This window comes from Caretta caretta, chromosome 22 (assembly GCF_965140235.1).
Source record: "Caretta caretta isolate rCarCar2 chromosome 22, rCarCar1.hap1, whole genome shotgun sequence".
Lineage (NCBI taxonomy): Eukaryota > Metazoa > Chordata > Testudines > Cheloniidae > Caretta > Caretta caretta.
Window position 1 is genome coordinate 4,297,616 of NC_134227.1, and position 20,929 is coordinate 4,318,544.

Consider the following 20,929-nt stretch of genomic DNA (forward strand, 5'->3'; position numbering starts at 1 on the left):
GCGGAGATTTATCGTGAAAATTGCTAAAGAAGAGAACGTTATAACTGATCAATGCTAATAATCAATGACAAATGGAATCATCCTCCAAAAGCCTTTCAGATTGGCTCCCTGTGATTAGGTAGATATCAGTTGACGATTTGGTAGAAATTACTAAAAAGGAGGCAGTTCTTTCTGATCAATGTTAGCAATTAATTACACATGGAATCATCCTCCAGACTATATTCATAATTAGCTCCTGGAGATTTGGACTAAAATCGGTTCGTGAAAATGACTAGGAATGAGACAATTCATTCCTCATCCGTCTTCTGATAAATTTCCCATGGAATCATCCAGCAGAAAAGCAAAGGCATTCCCCCTTAGTGCGTTGGAACAGATCGGTTCGTGCAAATCACTCAAGGTAGAAAATCATTCTTTACAAGTCCCTAGTGGTAAAGACTCCAGCAATCCAGCTTCTCTCCTGGTGAGTTCGTAGCGATTGGTTCAAGAAAATTACTCCGAAGGAGACTTAAATTATTGACAAGTACTAGTGCTAAAGCTCTCCTCGAATGATTAACCAAAATGCTTTTCGATACGATGACACAGAAGGGCACAGAACACGACACACAAAAATAACACACGAGAAAGACACACGCACACCGCGACATGGAAAGCATCACCCACAAAACATCACACACACGACCCAGAACACCTCACAAACACACACTCACTCAACACAAGACGACCCACAACATGTCGAGCGCTGTGGAGCGAGGGCTCCGGCTCGGCTTTCGCAGCGGCTCTGGCGAGGAATGGTGCCGGAGCTCTCGCAGGAGGGGAAGACGGCAGGAGGGGGCCTGAGCCGCTTGGGCCTCTTTCCAAGGAGGCGGAACCAGGCCTCCGCTCTCTGCCCTCTGCAGACCTGGCTGCCAGGTCAGTGCTTCCAGTTCCTCGTCCGCACTCGCTGTCGTCGTCCTCCTCAGCGGCCGTGGGCATCCTCGCTGGGGACGGGGCTCGGGGGGATGAAGGTGGGGAGGGGCCAGAGTCTCTTGAGCAGAGTGACTCTGTGGGGTGCCGTTAGAAAAGGAGATTTTGGTTGGGATGCTCCAGGTGGAATGGGAGGAGAGTGGAGGGCGGATCCCCGCCGTGTGGGAGAGGCAAAGAGAGGAGCCTCCGAGACGTTGCCGACTGAGAATGGTAACTTACTTGGTTTTTTCCCCTTGGGCTGGGTTTAGTAGCAAGGAAAAAGAAGTCAAGCCTCAGAGTCTACTGCCCTCATGCGACGGAATGTGAGTGAGAGCAGCGAGCCTGTGACCGTTGGGGACACCAGGCAAGAGCCCTCCATCTGGGAGCCGAGCTCTCGCCAGTCTCGGTGAGAGAAGTGTCTGGTTTGGTGAGGACTCTGCTCACGCCCCACCTGAGTCCGGGTCGGGAAGCCCCGTCCATTAGGGTTCGGTGTGTAAGAAAAGGTTCCTGATCAGCTGTGGTTACGAGGGAGAAAAGGTCCCATTTTCAGAGGCTGCTCGTTTCTCTGGTCAGGAACGGTGTCTTCTCCACAACTGAAGCTTGGATCCAAGAGGATGACTCCAGGTGGTGAGTTGCCCGCCTTGCTCTCATGTTTCTCTGTTTTCTCTCCTGTGTTCGCCAACTCGCTCTTTCTCTTCTCTCCTCTTCTCTCCTCGTGCCGTGTCCCTTCACAGGACACGGGTAGGTGTGCATTCCCACAAGGGAGGTCTCGGGAGCCATGGAAAAGTCGGAGCGGACGAAAATCATGCAGGGCAGTAGAAAGGCTGCTGAAAGTACCTGAAGTGACAAAGAAAATGAGAAGGGGGAAGTCCAGCCTGAAACAGGAGTGTAGTCTGTAAAGAGAAACAACGGGAAGTCTAAGCTACAGAAACTCTTCAAGTTGCTGAAAGACATGTAGGATGGGAAATTACTTCTTGAATCCAGTCTGTTGAAGATCTTAGGCTCAGTATGCGTGCGTATTTGTAGTTGCTTAGCAATCTGCCTTCTTCTGTTTGCTATCCCTTCTAATCACTGAAAATCTAGCTATCTATTTTTTGTTTAGTTTTATTATTATTATTATTATTATTATTATTTATTATGAAACTCAGTTTGTGCAACTGGTGCTCCGTGAGGAAATGATTTGTGTGTATTACTCCAAGGGGCTGCCCGGTGTCACTGTTGCTCCAGGAGGGAAATGATTTGAGCACTACCTGAATTGGCCACGCAGTGTCACCATTGCTCCGTGAGGGAAATGCTTTCTGCATTACTCCAAGTGGCCACCCAGTGTCACTGTTGCTCCAGGAGGGAAATGCTTTCTGCATGACCTGAATTGGCCACACACATCACTGTTGCTCCGGGGTGGGGGGTGGGGAGGGAGGCGGGGGATTGTTTGTGTGTTACTCCTGAGTGGCCACGTCGTGTCACTCTTCCTCCAGGAGGGGAATGCTTTGTGCATTACCCTGTGTGGCCACCCAAGACAACACACACAGCACGACACCGACGCACACACACACAGAACACGTCACACATACAGATGGGTAGTGTAAATTGCTAAAAATGAGACATTCATTACTAATCAGATGTAGCCGTTGATGTCTCATGCACTCTTCCTAAAAAAGCCATACGTAGTCTCGCCTGATCATTTGGTAGAGATCTGTTCAAGAAGAGTACTCCTCATGAGACATACATTATTGACAAGTACTAGTCATCAATTTCTCCTCGAATGATTCACCAAAAGGCTTTTCGATCCCCTGCTGGTGATTTGGAAGAAATCGTTTCTTGAAATGTACTAAACTAGAGAAATTCATCTTTGACCTGTGCGACAGATAAATTTGAGAGGGAATCTTCCTGAAAGCCCCGAGGATTCACTTCTCGTCAGACGGTACAGAGCAGTTTGTGAAAATTACTCAGAATGAGAACGTCATTCGTAATCAGGTATCCTGAGGTTTTTCTCATGGAACCATCCACCAAAAAGCAAGTCTATTCTCTCTGCGGCATTTGGCGGAGATTTATCGTGAAAATTGCTAAAGAAGAGAACGTTATAACTGATCAATGCTAATAATCAATGACAAATGGAATCATCCTCCAAAAGCCTTTCAGATTGGCTCCCTGTGATTAGGTAGATATCAGTTGACGATTTGGTAGAAATTACTAAAAAGGAGGCAGTTCTTTCTGATCAATGTTAGCAATTAATTACATATGGAATCATCCTCCAGACGATATTCATAATTAGCTCCTGGAGATTTGGACTAAAATCGGTTCGTGAAAATGACTAGGAATGAGACAAGTCATTCCTCATCCGTCTTCTGATAAATTTCCCACGGAATCATCCAGCAGAAAAGCAAAGGCATTCCCCCTTGGTGCGTTGGAACAGATCGGTTCGTGCAAATCACTCAAGGTAGAAAATCATTCTTTACAAGTCCCTAGTGGTAAAGACTCCAGCAATCCAGCTTCTCTCCTGGTGAGTTCGTAGCGATTGGTTCAAGAAAATTACTCCAAAGGAGACTTAAATTATTGACAAGTACTAGTGCTAAAGCTCTCCTCGAATGATTAACCAAAATGCTTTTTGATACGATGACACAGAAGGGCACAGAATACGACACACAAAAATAACACACGAGAAAGACACACGCACACCGCGACACGGAAAGCATCACCCACAAAACATCACACACACGACCCAGAACACCTCACAAACACACACTCACTCAACACAAGACGACCCACAACATGTCGAGCGCTGTGGAGCGAGGGCTCCGGCTCGGCTTTCGCAGCGGCTCTGGCGAGGAATGGTGCCGGAGCTCTCGCAGGAGGGGAAGACGGCAGGAGGGGGCCTGAGCCGCTTGGGCCTCTTTCCAAGGAGGCGGAACCAGGCCTCCGCTCTCTGCCCTCTGCAGACCTGGCTGCCAGGTCAGTGCTTCCAGTTCCTCGTCCGCACTCGCTGTCGTCGTCCTCCTCAGCGGCCGTGGGCATCCTCGCTGGGGACGGGGCTCGGGGGGATGAAGGTGGGGAGGGGCCAGAGTCTCTTGAGCAGAGTGACTCTGTGGGGTGCCGTTAGAAAAGGAGATTTTGGTTGGGATGCTCCAGGTGGAATGGGAGGAGAGTGGAGGGCGGATCCCCGCCGTGTGGGAGAGGCAAAGAGAGGAGCCTCCGAGACGTTGCTGACTGAGAATGGTAACTTACTTGGTTTTTTCCCCTTGGGCTGGGTTTAGTAGCAAGGAAAAAGAAGTCAAGCCTCAGAGTCTACTGCCCTCATGCGACGGAATGTGAGTGAGAGCAGCGAGCCTGTGACCGTTGGGGACACCAGGCAAGAGCCCTCCATCTGGGAGCCGAGCTCTCGCCAGTCTCGGTGAGAGAAGTGTCTGGTTTGGTGAGGACTCTGCTCACGCCCCACCTGAGTCCGGGTCGGGAAGCCCCGTCCATTAGGGTTCGGTGTGTAAGAAAAGGTTCCTGATCAGCTGTGGTTACGAGGGAGAAAAGGTCCCATTTTCAGAGGCTGCTCGTTTCTCTGGTCAGGAACGGTGTCTTCTCCACAACTGAAGCTTGGATCCAAGAGGATGACTCCAGGTGGTGAGTTGCCCGCCTTGCTCTCATGTTTCTCTGTTTTCTCTCCTGTGTTCGCCAACTCGCTCTTTCTCTTCTCTCCTCTTCTCTCCTCGTGCCGTGTCCCTTCACAGGACACGGGTAGGTGTGCATTCCCACAAGGGAGGTCTCGGGAGCCATGGAAAAGTCGGAGCGGACGAAAATCATGCAGGGCAGTAGAAAGGCTGCTGAAAGTACCTGAAGTGACAAAGAAAATGAGAAGGGGGAAGTCCAGCCTGAAACAGGAGTGTAGTCTGTAAAGAGAAACAACGGGAAGTCTAAGCTACAGAAACTCTTCAAGTTGCTGAAAGACATGTAGGATGGGAAATTACTTCTTGAATCCAGTCTGTTGAAGATCTTAGGCTCAGTATGCGTGCGTATTTGTAGTTGCTTAGCAATCTGCCTTCTTCTGTTTGCTATCCCTTCTAATCACTGAAAATCTAGCTATCTATTTTTTGTTTAGTTTTATTATTATTATTATTATTATTTATTATGAAACTCAGTTTGTGCAACTGGTGCTCCGTGAGGAAATGATTTGTGTGTATTACTCCAAGGGGCTGCCCGGTGTCACTGTTGCTCCAGGAGGGAAATGATTTGAGCACTACCTGAATTGGCCACGCAGTGTCACCATTGCTCCGTGAGGGAAATGCTTTCTGCATTACTCCAAGTGGCCACCCAGTGTTACTGTTGCTCCGTGAGGGAAATGCTTTCTGCATGACCAAATTGGCCACACACATCACTGTTGCTCCGGGGTGGGGGGTGCGGGGGGAGGCAGGGGATTGTTTGTGTGTTACTCCTGAGTGGCCACGTCGTGTCACTCTTCCTCCAGGAGGGGAATGCTTTGTGCATTACCCTGTGTGGCCACCCAAGACAACACACACAGCACGACACCGACGCACACACACACAGAACACGTCACACATACAGATGGGTAGTGTAAATTGCTAAAAATGAGACATTCATTACTAATCAGATGTAGCCGTTGATGTCTCATGCACTCTTCCTAAAAAAGCCATACGTAGTCTCGCCTGATCATTTGGTAGAGATCTGTTCAAGAAAAGTACTCCTAATGAGACATACATTATTGACAAGTACTAGTCATCAATTTCTCCTCGAATGATTCACCAAAAGGCTTTTCGATCCCCTGCTGGTGATTTGGAAGAAATCGTTTCTTGAAATGTACTAAACTAGAGAAATTCATCTTTGACCTGTGCGACAGATAAATTTGAGAGGGAATCTTCCTGAAAGCCCCGAGGATTCACTTCTCGTCAGACGGTACAGAGCAGTTTGTGAAAATTACTCAGAATGAGAACGTCATTCGTAATCAGGTATCCTGAGGTTTTTCTCATGGAACCATCCACCAAAAAGCAAGTCTATTCTCTCTGCGGCATTTGGCGGAGATTTATCGTGAAAATTGCTAAAGAAGAGAACGTTATAACTGATCAATGCTAATAATCAATGACAAATGGAATCATCCTCCAAAAGCCTTTCAGATTGGCTCCCTGTGATTAGGTAGATATCAGTTGACGATTTGGTAGAAATTACTAAGAAGGAGGCAGTTCTTTCTGATCAATGTTAGCAATTAATTACACATGGAATCATCCTCCAGACTATATTCATAATTAGCTCCTGGAGATTTGGACTAAAATCGGTTCGTGAAAATGACTAGGAATGAGACAATTCATTCCTCATCCGTCTTCTGATAAATTTCCCACGGAATCATCCAGCAGAAAAGCAAAGGCATTCCCCTTGGTGCGTTGGAACAGATCGGTTCGTGCAAATCACTCAAGGTAGAAAATCATTCTTTACAAGTCCCTAGTGGTAAAGACTCCAGCAATCCAGCTTCTCTCCTGGTGAGTTCGTAGCGATTGGTTCAAGAAAATTACTCCGAAGGAGACTTAAATTATTGACAAGTACTAGTGCTAAAGCTCTCCTCGAATGATTAACCAAAATGCTTTTCGATACGATGACACAGAAGGGCACAGAACACGACACACCAAAATAACACACGAGAAGACACACGCACACCGCGACACGGAAAGCATCACCCACAAAACATCACACACACGACCCACAACATCTCACAAACACACACTCACTCAACACAAGACGACCCACAACATGTCGAGCGCTGTGGAGCGAGGGCTCCGGCTCGGCTTTCGCAGCGGCTCTGGCGAGGAATGGTGCCGGAGCTCTCGCCGGAGGGGAAGACGGCAGGAGGGGGCCTGAGCCGCTTGGGCCTCTTTCCAAGGAGGCGGAACCAGGCCTCCGCTCTCTGCCCTCTGCAGACCTGGCTGCCAGGTCAGTGCTTCCAGTTCCTCGTCCGCACTCGCTGTCGTCGTCCTCCTCAGCGGCCGTGGGCGTCCTCGCTGGGGACGGGGCTCGGGGGGATGAAGGTGGGGAGGGGCCAGAGTCTCTTGAGCAGAGTGACTCTGTGGGGTGCCGTTAGAAAAGGAGATTTTGGTTGGGATGCTCCAGGTGGAATGGGAGGAGAGTGGAGGGCGGATCCCCGCCGTGTGGGAGAGGCAAAGAGAGGAGCCTCCGAGACGTTGCCGACTGAGAATGGTAACTTACTTGGTTTTTTCCCCTTGGGCTGGGTTTAGTAGCAAGGAAAAAGAAATCAAGCCTCAGAGTCTACTGCCCTCATGCGACGGAATGTGAGTGAGAGCAGCGAGCCTGTGACCGTTGGGGACACCAGGCAAGAGCCCTCCATCTGGGAGCCGAGCTCTCGCCAGTCTCGGTGAGAGAAGTGTCTGGTTTGGTGAGGACTCTGCTCACGCCCCACCTGAGTCCGGGTCGGGAAGCCCCGTCCATTAGGGTTCGGTGTGTAAGAAAAGGTTCCTGATCAGCTGTGGTTACGAGGGAGAAAAGGTCCCATTTTCAGAGGCTGCTCGTTTCTCTGGTCAGGAACGGTGTCTTCTCCACAACTGAAGCTTGGATCCAAGAGGATGACTCCAGGTGGTGAGTTGCCCGCCTTGCTCTCATGTTTCTCTGTTTTCTCTCCTGTGTTCGCCAACTCGCTCTTTCTCTTCTCTCCTCTTCTCTCCTCATGCCGTGTCCCTTCACAGGACACGGGTAGGTGTGCATTCCCACAAGGGAGGTCTCGGGAGCCATGGAAAAGTCGGAGCGGACGAAAATCATGCAGGGCAGTAGAAAGGCTGCTGAAAGTACCTGAAGTGACAAAGAAAATGAGAAGGGGGAAGTCCAGCCTGAAACAGGAGTGTAGTCTGTAAAGAGAAACAACGGGAAGTCTAAGCTACAGAAACTCTTCAAGTTGCCGAAAGACATGTAGGATGGGAAATTACTTCTTGAATCCAGTCTGTTGAAGATCTTAGGCTCAGTATGCGTGCGTATTTGTAGTTGCTTAGCAATCTGCCTTCTTCTGTTTGCTATCCCTTCTAATCACTGAAAATCTAGCTATCTATTTTTTGTTTAGTTTTATTATTATTATTATTATTATTATTATTTATTATGAAACTCAGTTTGTGCAACTGGTGCTCCGTGAGGAAATGATTTGTGTGTATTACTCCAAGGGGCTGCCCGGTGTCACTGTTGCTCCAGGAGGGAAATGATTTGAGCACTACCTGAATTGGCCACGCAGTGTCACCATTGCTCCGTGAGGGAAATGCTTTCTGCATTACTCCAAGTGGCCACCCAGTGTCACTGTTGCTCCAGGAGGGAAATGCTTTCTGCATGACCTGAATTGGCCACACACATCACTGTTGCTCCGGGGTGGGGGGTGGGGAGGGAGGCGGGGGATTGTTTGTGTGTTACTCCTGAGTGGCCACGTCGTGTCACTCTTCCTCCAGGAGGGGAATGCTTTGTGCATTACCCTGTGTGGCCACCCAAGACAACACACACAGCACGACACCGACGCACACACACACAGAACACGTCACACATACAGATGGGTAGTGTAAATTGCTAAAAATGAGACATTCATTACTAATCAGATGTAGCCGTTGATGTCTCATGCACTCTTCCTAAAAAAGCCATACGTAGTCTCGCCTGATCATTTGGTAGAGATCTGTTCAAGAAGAGTACTCCTCATGAGACATACATTATTGACAAGTACTAGTCATCAATTTCTCCTCGAATGATTCACCAAAAGGCTTTTCGATCCCCTGCTGGTGATTTGGAAGAAATCGTTTCTTGAAATGTACTAAACTAGAGAAATTCATCTTTGACCTGTGCGACAGATAAATTTGAGAGGGAATCTTCCTGAAAGCCCCGAGGATTCACTTCTCGTCAGACGGTACAGAGCAGTTTGTGAAAATTACTCAGAATGAGAACGTCATTCGTAATCAGGTATCCTGAGGTTTTTCTCATGGAACCATCCACCAAAAAGCAAGTCTATTCTCTCTGCGGCATTTGGCGGAGATTTATCGTGAAAATTGCTAAAGAAGAGAACGTTATAACTGATCAATGCTAATAATCAATGACAAATGGAATCATCCTCCAAAAGCCTTTCAGATTGGCTCCCTGTGATTAGGTAGATATCAGTTGACGATTTGGTAGAAATTACTAAGAAGGAGGCAGTTCTTTCTGATCAATGTTAGCAATTAATTACACATGGAATCATCCTCCAGACTATATTCATAATTAGCTCCTGGAGATTTGGACTAAAATCGGTTCGTGAAAATGACTAGGAATGAGACAATTCATTCCTCATCCGTCTTCTGATAAATTTCCCACGGAATCATCCAGCAGAAAAGCAAAGGCATTCCCCTTGGTGCGTTGGAACAGATCGGTTCGTGCAAATCACTCAAGGTAGAAAATCATTCTTTACAAGTCCCTAGTGGTAAAGACTCCAGCAATCCAGCTTCTCTCCTGGTGAGTTCGTAGCGATTGGTTCAAGAAAATTACTCCGAAGGAGACTTAAATTATTGACAAGTACTAGTGCTAAAGCTCTCCTCGAATGATTAACCAAAATGCTTTTCGATACGATGACACAGAAGGGCACAGAACACGACACACCAAAATAACACACGAGAAGACACACGCACACCGCGACACGGAAAGCATCACCCACAAAACATCACACACACGACCCACAACATCTCACAAACACACACTCACTCAACACAAGACGACCCACAACATGTCGAGCGCTGTGGAGCGAGGGCTCCGGCTCGGCTTTCGCAGCGGCTCTGGCGAGGAATGGTGCCGGAGCTCTCGCCGGAGGGGAAGACGGCAGGAGGGGGCCTGAGCCGCTTGGGCCTCTTTCCAAGGAGGCGGAACCAGGCCTCCGCTCTCTGCCCTCTGCAGACCTGGCTGCCAGGTCAGTGCTTCCAGTTCCTCGTCCGCACTCGCTGTCGTCGTCCTCCTCAGCGGCCGTGGGCGTCCTCGCTGGGGACGGGGCTCGGGGGGATGAAGGTGGGGAGGGGCCAGAGTCTCTTGAGCAGAGTGACTCTGTGGGGTGCCGTTAGAAAAGGAGATTTTGGTTGGGATGCTCCAGGTGGAATGGGAGGAGAGTGGAGGGCGGATCCCCGCCGTGTGGGAGAGGCAAAGAGAGGAGCCTCCGAGACGTTGCCGACTGAGAATGGTAACTTACTTGGTTTTTTCCCCTTGGGCTGGGTTTAGAAGCAAGGAAAAAGAAATCAAGCCTCAGAGTCTACTGCCCTCATGCGACGGAATGTGAGTGAGAGCAGCGAGCCTGTGACCGTTGGGGACACCAGGCAAGAGCCCTCCATCTGGGAGCCGAGCTCTCGCCAGTCTCGGTGAGAGAAGTGTCTGGTTTGGTGAGGACTCTGCTCACGCCCCACCTGAGTCCGGGTCGGGAAGCCCCGTCCATTAGGGTTCGGTGTGTAAGAAAAGGTTCCTGATCAGCTGTGGTTACGAGGGAGAAAAGGTCCCATTTTCAGAGGCTGCTCGTTTCTCTGGTCAGGAACGGTGTCTTCTCCACAACTGAAGCTTGGATCCAAGAGGATGACTCCAGGTGGTGAGTTGCCCGCCTTGCTCTCATGTTTCTCTGTTTTCTCTCCTGTGTTCGCCAACTCGCTCTTTCTCTTCTCTCCTCTTCTCTCCTCATGCCGTGTCCCTTCACAGGACACGGGTAGGTGTGCATTCCCACAAGGGAGGTCTCGGGAGCCATGGAAAAGTCGGAGCGGACGAAAATCATGCAGGGCAGTAGAAAGGCTGCTGAAAGTACCTGAAGTGACAAAGAAAATGAGAAGGGGGAAGTCCAGCCTGAAACAGGAGTGTAGTCTGTAAAGAGAAACAACGGGAAGTCTAAGCTACAGAAACTCTTCAAGTTGCCGAAAGACATGTAGGATGGGAAATTACTTCTTGAATCCAGTCTGTTGAAGATCTTAGGCTCAGTATGCGTGCGTATTTGTAGTTGCTTAGCAATCTGCCTTCTTCTGTTTGCTATCCCTTCTAATCACTGAAAATCTAGCTATCTATTTTTTGTTTAGTTTTATTATTATTATTATTATTATTATTATTTATTATGAAACTCAGTTTGTGCAACTGGTGCTCCGTGAGGAAATGATTTGTGTGTATTACTCCAAGGGGCTGCCCGGTGTCACTGTTGCTCCAGGAGGGAAATGATTTGAGCACTACCTGAATTGGCCACGCAGTGTCACCATTGCTCCGTGAGGGAAATGCTTTCTGCATTACTCCAAGTGGCCACCCAGTGTCACTGTTGCTCCAGGAGGGAAATGCTTTCTGCATGACCTGAATTGGCCACACACATCACTGTTGCTCCGGGGTGGGGGGTGGGGAGGGAGGCGGGGGTTTGTTTGTGTGTTACTCCTGAGTGGCCACGTTGTGTCACTCTTCCTCCAGGAGGGGAATGCTTTGTGCATTACCCTGTGTGGCCACCCAAGACAACACACACAGCACGACACCGACGCACACACACACAGAACACGTCACACATACAGATGGGTAGTGTAAATTGCTAAAAATGAGACATTCATTACTAATCAGATGTAGCCGTTGATGTCTCATGCACTCTTCCTAAAAAAGCCATACGTAGTCTCGCCTGATCATTTGGTAGAGATCTGTTCAAGAAAAGTACTCCTAATGAGACATACATTATTGACAAGTACTAGTCATCAATTTCTCCTCGAATGATTCACCAAAACGCTTTTCGATCCCCTGCTGGTGATATGGAAGAAATCGTTTCTTGAAATGTACTAAACTAGAGAAATTCATCTTTGACCTGTGCGACAGATAAATTTGAGAGGGAATCTTCCTGAAAGCCCCGAGGATTCACTTCTCGTCAGACGGTACAGAGCAGTTTGTGAAAATTACTCAGAATGAGAACGTCATTCGTAATCAGGTATCCAGAGGTTTTTCTCATGGAACCAGCCACCAAAAAGCAAGTCTATTCTCTCTGCGGCATTTGGCGGAGATTTATCGTGAAAATTGCTAAAGAAGAGAACATTATAACTGATCAATGCTAATAATCAATGACAAATGGAATCATCCTCCAAAAGCCTTTCAGATTGGCTCCCTGTGATTAGGTAGATATCAGTTGACGATTTGGTAGAAATTACTAAAAAGGAGGCAGTTCTTTCTGATCAATGTTAGCAATTAATTACACATGGAATCATCCTCCAGACTATATTCATAATTAGCTCCTGGAGATTTGGACTAAAATCGGTTCATGAAAATGACTAGGAATGAGACAATTCATTCCTCATCCGTCTTCTGATAAATTTCCCACGGAATCATCCAGCAGAAAAGCAAAGGCATTCCCCCTTGGTGCGTTGGAACAGATCGGTTCGTGCAAATCACTCAAGGTAGAAAATCATTCTTTACAAGTCCCTAGTGGTAAAGACTCCAGCAATCCAGCTTCTCTCCTGGTGAGTTCGTAGCGATTGGTTCAAGAAAATTACTCCGAAGGAGACTTAAATTATTGACAAGTACTAGTGCTAAAGCTCTCCTCGAATGATTAACCAAAATGCTTTTCGATACGATGACACAGAAGGGCACAGAACACGACACACAAAAATAACACACGAGAAAGACACACGCACACCGCGACACGGAAAGCATCACCCACAAAACATCACACACACGACCCAGAACACCTCACAAACACACACTCACTCAACACAAGACGACCCACAACATGTCGAGCGCTGTGGAGCGAGGGCTCTGGCTCGGCTTTCGCAGCGGCTCTGGCGAGGAATGGTGCCGGAGCTCTCGCCGGAGGGGAAGACGGCAGGAGGGGGCCTGAGCCGCTTGGGCCTCTTTCCAAGGAGGCGGAACCAGGCCTCCGCTCTCTGCCCTCTGCAGACCTGGCTGCCAGGTCAGTGCTTCCAGTTCCTCGTCCGCACTCGCTGTCGTCGTCCTCCTCAGCGGCCGTGGGCGTCCTCGCTGGGGACGGGGCTCGGGGGGATGAAGGTGGGGAGGGGCCAGAGTCTCTTGAGCAGAGTGACTCTGTGGGGTGCCGTTAGAAAAGGAGATTTTGGTTGGGATGCTCCAGGTGGAATGGGAGGAGAGTGGAGGGCGGATCCCCGCCGTGTGGGAGAGGCAAAGAGAGGAGCCTCCGAGACGTTGCCGACTGAGAATGGTAACTTACTTGGTTTTTTCCCCTTGGGCTGGGTTTAGTAGCAAGGAAAAAGAAGTCAAGCCTCAGAGTCTACTGCCCTCATGCGACGGAATGTGAGTGAGAGCAGCGAGCCTGTGACCGTTGGGGACACCAGGCAAGAGCCCTCCATCTGGGAGCCGAGCTCTCGCCAGTCTCGGTGAGAGAAGTGTCTGGTTTGGTGAGGACTCTGCTCACGCCCCACCTGAGTCCGGGTCGGGAAGCCCCGTCCATTAGGGTTCGGTGTGTAAGAAAAGGTTCCTGATCAGCTGTGGTTACGAGGGAGAAAAGGTCCCATTTTCAGAGGCTGCTCGTTTCTCTGGTCAGGAACGGTGTCTTCTCCACAACTGAAGCTTGGATCCAAGAGGATGACTCCAGGTGGTGAGTTGCCCGCCTTGCTCTCATGTTTCTCTGTTTTCTCTCCTGTGTTCGCCAACTCGCTCTTTCTCTTCTCTCCTCTTCTCTCCTCGTGCCGTGTCCCTTCACAGGACACGGGTAGGTGTGCATTCCCACAAGGGAGGTCTCGGGAGCCATGGAAAAGTCGGAGGGGACGAAAATCATGCAGGGCAGTAGAAAGGCTGCTGAAAGTACCTGAAGTGACAAAGAAAATGAGAAGGGGGAAGTCCAGCCTGAAACAGGAGTGTAGTCTGTAAAGAGAAACAACGGGAAGTCTAAGCTACAGAAACTCTTCAAGTTGCTGAAAGACATGTAGGATGGGAAATTACTTCTTGAATCCAGTCTGTTGAAGATCTTAGGCTCAGTATGCGTGCGTATTTGTAGTTGCTTAGCAATCTGCCTTCTTCTGTTTGCTATCCCTTCTAATCACTGAAAATCTAGCTATCTATTTTTTGTTTAGTTTTATTATTATTATTATTATTATTTATTATGAAACTCAGTTTGTGCAACTGGTGCTCCGTGAGGAAATGATTTGTGTGTATTACTCCAAGGGGCTGCCCGGTGTCACTGTTGCTCCAGGAGGGAAATGATTTGAGCACTACCTGAATTGGCCACGCAGTGTCACCATTGCTCCGTGAGGGAAATGCTTTCTGCATTACTCCAAGTGGCCACCCAGTGTCACTGTTGCTCCGTGAGGGAAATGCTTTCTGCATGACCAAATTGGCCACACACATCACTGTTGCTCCGGGGTGGGGGGTGCGGGGGGAGGCAGGGGATTGTTTGTGTGTTACTCCTGAGTGGCCACGTCGTGTCACTCTTCCTCCAGGAGGGGAATGCTTTGTGCATTACCCTGTGTGGCCACCCAAGACAACACACACAGCACGACACCGACGCACACACACACAGAACACGTCACACATACAGATGGGTAGTGTAAATTGCTAAAAATGAGACATTCATTACTAATCAGATGTAGCCGTTGATGTCTCATGCACTCTTCCTAAAAAAGCCATACGTAGTCTCGCCTGATCATTTGGTAGAGATCTGTTCAAGAAAAGTACTCCTAATGAGACATACATTATTGACAAGTACTAGTCATCAATTTCTCCTCGAATGATTCACCAAAACGCTTTTCGATCCCCTGCTGGTGATTTGGAAGAAATCGTTTCTTGAAATGTACTAAACTAGAGAAATTCATCTTTGACCTGTGCGACAGATAAATTTGAGAGGGAATCTTCCTGAAAGCCCCGAGGATTCACTTCTCGTCAGACGGTACAGAGCAGTTTGTGAAAATTACTCAGAATGAGAACGTCATTCGTAATCAGGTATCCTGAGGTTTTTCTCATGGAACCATCCACCAAAAAGCAAGTCTATTCTCTCTGCGGCATTTGGCGGAGATTTATCGTGAAAATTGCTAAAGAAGAGAACGTTATAACTGATCAATGCTAATAATCAATGACAAATGGAATCATCCTCCAAAAGCCTTTCAGATTGGCTCCCTGTGATTAGGTAGATATCAGTTGACGATTTGGTAGAAATTACTAAGAAGGAGGCAGTTCTTTCTGATCAATGTTAGCAATTAATTACACATGGAATCATCCTCCAGACTATATTCATAATTAGCTCCTGGAGATTTGGACTAAAATCGGTTCGTGAAAATGACTAGGAATGAGACAATTCATTCCTCATCCGTCTTCTGATAAATTTCCCACGGAATCATCCAGCAGAAAAGCAAAGGCATTCCCCTTGGTGCGTTGGAACAGATCGGTTCGTGCAAATCACTCAAGGTAGAAAATCATTCTTTACAAGTCCCTAGTGGTAAAGACTCCAGCAATCCAGCTTCTCTCCTGGTGAGTTCGTAGCGATTGGTTCAAGAAAATTACTCCGAAGGAGACTTAAATTATTGACAAGTACTAGTGCTAAAGCTCTCCTCGAATGATTAACCAAAATGCTTTTCGATACGATGACACAGAAGGGCACAGAACACGACACACCAAAATAACACACGAGAAGACACACGCACACCGCGACACGGAAAGCATCACCCACAAAACATCACACACACGACCCACAACATCTCACAAACACACACTCACTCAACACAAGACGACCCACAACATGTCGAGCGCTGTGGAGCGAGGGCTCCGGCTCGGCTTTCGCAGCGGCTCTGGCGAGGAATGGTGCCGGAGCTCTCGCCGGAGGGGAAGACGGCAGGAGGGGGCCTGAGCCGCTTGGGCCTCTTTCCAAGGAGGCGGAACCAGGCCTCCGCTCTCTGCCCTCTGCAGACCTGGCTGCCAGGTCAGTGCTTCCAGTTCCTCGTCCGCACTCGCTGTCGTCGTCCTCCTCAGCGGCCGTGGGCGTCCTCGCTGGGGACGGGGCTCGGGGGGATGAAGGTGGGGAGGGGCCAGAGTCTCTTGAGCAGAGTGACTCTGTGGGGTGCCGTTAGAAAAGGAGATTTTGGTTGGGATGCTCCAGGTGGAATGGGAGGAGAGTGGAGGGCGGATCCCCGCCGTGTGGGAGAGGCAAAGAGAGGAGCCTCCGAGACGTTGCCGACTGAGAATGGTAACTTACTTGGTTTTTTCCCCTTGGGCTGGGTTTAGTAGCAAGGAAAAAGAAGTCAAGCCTCAGAGTCTACTGCCCTCATGCGACGGAATGTGAGTGAGAGCAGCGAGCCTGTGACCGTTGGGGACACCAGGCAAGAGCCCTCCATCTGGGAGCCGAGCTCTCGCCAGTCTCGGTGAGAGAAGTGTCTGGTTTGGTGAGGACTCTGCTCACGCCCCACCTGAGTCCGGGTCGGGAAGCCCCGTCCATTAGGGTTCGGTGTGTAAGAAAAGGTTCCTGATCAGCTGTGGTTACGAGGGAGAAAAGGTCCCATTTTCAGAGGCTGCTCGTTTCTCTGGTCAGGAACGGTGTCTTCTCCACAACTGAAGCTTGGATCCAAGAGGATGACTCCAGGTGGTGAGTTGCCCGCCTTGCTCTCATGTTTCTCTGTTTTCTCTCCTGTGTTCGCCAACTCGCTCTTTCTCTTCTCTCCTCTTCTCTCCTCATGCCGTGTCCCTTCACAGGACACGGGTAGGTGTGCATTCCCACAAGGGAGGTCTCGGGAGCCATGGAAAAGTCGGAGCGGACGAAAATCATGCAGGGCAGTAGAAAGGCTGCTGAAAGTACCTGAAGTGACAAAGAAAATGAGAAGGGGGAAGTCCAGCCTGAAACAGGAGTGTAGTCTGTAAAGAGAAACAACGGGAAGTCTAAGCTACAGAAACTCTTCAAGTTGCTGAAAGACATGTAGGATGGGAAATTACTTCTTGAATCCAGTCTGTTGAAGATCTTAGGCTCAGTATGCGTGCGTATTTGTAGTTGCTTAGCAATCTGCCTTCTTCTGTTTGCTATCCCTTCTAATCACTGAAAATATAGCTATCTATTTTTTGTTTAGTTTTATTATTATTATTATTATTTATTATGAAACTCAGTTTGTGCAACTGGTGCTCCGTGAGGAAATGGTTTGTGTGTATTACTCCAAGGGGCTGCCCGGTGTCACTGTTGCTCCAGGAGGGAAATGATTTGAGCACTACCTGAATTGGCCACGCAGTGTCACCATTGCTCCGTGAGGGAAATGCTTTCTGCATTACTCCAAGTGGCCACCCAGTGTCACTGTTGTTCCGTGAGGGAAATGCTTTCTGCATGACCTGAATTGGCCACACACATCACTGTTGCTCCGGGGTGGGGGGTGCGGGGGGAGGCAGGGGATTGTTTGTGTGTTACTCCTGAGTGGCCACGTCGTGTCACTCTTCCTCCAGGAGGGGAATGCTTTGTGCATTACCCTGTGTGGCCACCCAAGACAACACACACAGCACGACACCGACACACACACACACAGAACACGTCACACATACAGATGGGTAGTGTAAATTGCTAAAAATGAGACATTCATTACTAATCAGATGTAGCCATTGATGTCTCATGCACTCTTCCTAAAAAAGCCATACGTAGTCTCGCCTGATCATTTGGCAGAGATCTGTTCAAGAAAAGTACTCCTAATGAGACATACATTATTGACAAGTACTAGTCATCAATTTCTCCTCGAATGATTCACCAAAATGCTTTTCGATCCCCTGCTGGTGATTTGGAAGAAATCGTTTCTTGAAATGTACTAAACTAGAGAAATTCATCTTTGACCTGTGCGACAGATAAATTTGAGAGGGAATCTTCCTGAAAGCCCCGAGGATTCACTTCTCGTCAGACGGTACAGAGCAGTTTGTGAAAATTACTCAGAATGAGAACGTCATTCGTAATCAGGTATCCAGAGGTTTTTCTCATGGAACCAGCCACCAAAAAGCAAGTCTATTCTCTCTGCGGCATTTGGCGGAGATTTATCGTGAAAATTGCTAAAGAAGAGAACGTTATAACTGATCAATGCTAATAATCAATGACAAATGGAATCATCCTCCAAAAGCCTTTCAGATTGGCTCCCTGTGATTAGGTAGATATCAGTTGACGATTTGGTAGAAATTATTAAAAAGGAGGCAGTTCTTTCTGATCAATGTTAGCAATTAATTACACATGGAATCATCCTCCGGACTACATTCATAATTAGCTCCTGGAGATTTGGACTAAAATTGGTTCGTGAAAATGACTAGGAATGAGACAATTCATTCCTCATCCGTCTTCTGATAAATTTCCCACGGAATCATCCAGCAGAAAAGCAAAGGCATTCCCCCTTGGTGCGTTGGAACAGATCGGTTCGTGCAAATCACTCAAGGTAGAAAATCATTCTTTACAAGTCCCTAGTGGTAAAGACTCCAGCAATCCAGCTTCTCTCCTGGTGAGTTCGTAGCGATTGGTTCAAGAAAATTACTCCGAAGGAGACTTAAATTATTGACAAGTACTAGTGCTAAAGCTCTCCTCGAATGATTAACCAAAATGCTTTTCGATACGATGACACAGAATGGCACAGAAGACGACGCACAAAAATAACACACGAGAAAGACACACACACACCGCGACACGGAAAGCATCACCCACAAAACATCACACACACGACCCACGACCTCTCACAAACACACACTCACTCAACACAAGACGACCCACAACATGTCGAGCGCTGTGGAGCGAGGGCTCCGGCTCGGCTTTCGCAGCGGCTCTGGCGAGGAATGGTGCCGGAGCTCTCGCCGGAGGGGAAGACGGCAGGAGGGGGCCTGAGCCGCTTGGGCCTCTTTCCAAGGAGGCGGAACCAGGCCTCCGCTCTCTGCCCTCTGCAGACCTGGCTTCCAGGTCAGTGCTTCCAGTTCCTCGTCCGCATTCGCTGTCGTCGTCCTCCTCAGCGGCCGTGGGCGTCCTCGCTGGGGACGGGGCTCGGGGGGATGAAGGTGGGGAGGGGCCAGAGTCTCTTGAGCAGAGTGACTCTGTGGGGTGCCGTTAGAAAAGGAGATTTTGGTTGGGATGCTCCAGGTGGAATGGGAGGAGAGTGGAGGGCGGATCCCCGCCGTGTGGGAGAGGCAAAGAGAGGAGCCTCCGAGACGTTGCCGACTGAGAATGGTAACTTACTTGGTTTTTTCCCCTTGGGCTGGGTTTAGTAGCAAGGAAAAAGAAGTCAAGCCTCAGAGTCTACTGCCCTCATGCGACGGAATGTGAGTGAGAGCAGCGAGCCTGTGACCGTTGGGGACACCAGGCAAGAGCCCTCCATCTGGGAGCCGAGCTCTCGCCAGTCTCGGTGAGAGAAGTGTCTGGTTTGGTGAGGACTCTGCTCACGCCCCACCTGAGTCCGGGTCGGGAAGCCCCGTCCATTAGGGTTCGGTGTGTAAGAAAAGGTTCCTGATCAGCTGTGGTTACGAGGGAGAAAAGGTCCCATTTTCAGAGGCTGCTCGTTTCTCTGGTCAGGAACGGTGTCTTCTCCACAACTGAAGCTTGGATCCAAGAGGATGACTCCAGGTGGTGAGTTGCCCGCCTTGCTCTCATGTTTCTCTGTTTTCTCTCCTGTGTTCGCCAACTCGCTCTTTCTCTTCTCTCCTCTTCTCTCCTCGTGCCGTGTCCCTTCACAGGACACGGGTAGGTGTGCATTCCCACAAGGGAGGTCTCGGGAGCCATGGAAAAGTCGGAGCGCACGAAAATCATGCAGGGCAGTAGAAAGGCTGCTGAAAGTACCTGAAGTGACAAAGAAAATGAGAAGGGGGAAGTCCAGCCTGAAACAGGAGTGTAGTCTGTAAAGAGAAACAACGGGAAGTCTAAGCTACAGAAACTCTTCAAGTTGCTGAAAGACATGTAGGATGGGAAATTACTTCTTGAATCCAGTCTGTTGAAGATCTTAGGCTCAGTATGCGTGCGTATTTGTAGTTGCTTAGCAATCTGCCTTCTTCTGTTTGCTATCCCTTCTAATCACTGAAAATCTAGCTATCTATTTTTTGTTTAGTTTTATTATTATTATTATTATTATTTATTATGAAACTCAGTTTGTGCAACTGGTGCTCCGTGAGGAAATGATTTGTGTGTATTACTCCAAGGGGCTGCCCGGTGTCACTGTTGCTCCAGGAGGGAAATGATTTGAGCACTACCTGAATTGGCCACGCAGTGTCACCATTGCTCCGTGAGGGAAATGCTTTCTGCATTACTCCAAGTGGCCACCCAGTGTCACTGTTGCTCCGTGAGGGAAATGCTTTCTGCATGACCAAATTGGCCACACACATCACTGTTGCTCCGGGGTGGGGGGTGCGGGGGGAGGCAGGGGATTGTTTGTGTGTTACTCCTGAGTGGCCACGTCGTGTCACTCTTCCTCCAGGAGGGGAATGCTTTGTGCATTACCCTGTGTGGCCACCCAAGACAACACACACAGCACGACACCGACACACACACACACAGAACACGTCACACATACAGATGGGTAGTGTAAATTGCTAAAAATGAGACATTCATTACTAATCAGATGTAGCCATTGATGTCTCATGCACTCTTCCTAAAAAAGCCATACGTAGTCTCGCCTGATCATTTGGCAGAGATCTGTTCAAGAAAAGTACTCCTAATGAGACATACATTATTGACAAGTACTAGTCATCAATTTCTCCTCGAATGATTCACCAAAATGCTTTTCGATCCCCTGCTGGTGATTTGGAAGAAATCGTTTCTTGAAATGTACTAAACTAGAGAAATTCATCTTTGACCTGTGCGACAGATAAATTTGAGAGGGAATCTTCCTGAAAGCCCCGAGGATTCACTTCTCGTCAGACGGTACAGAGCAGTTTGTGAAAATTACTCAGAATGAGAACGTCATTCGTAATCAGGTATCCAGAGGTTTTTCTCATGGAACCAGCCACCAAAAAGCAAGTCTATTCTCTCTGCGGCATTTGGCGGAGATTTATCGTGAAAATTGCTAAAGAAGAGAACGTTATAACTGATCAATGCTAATAATCAATGACAAATGGAATCATCCTCCAAAAG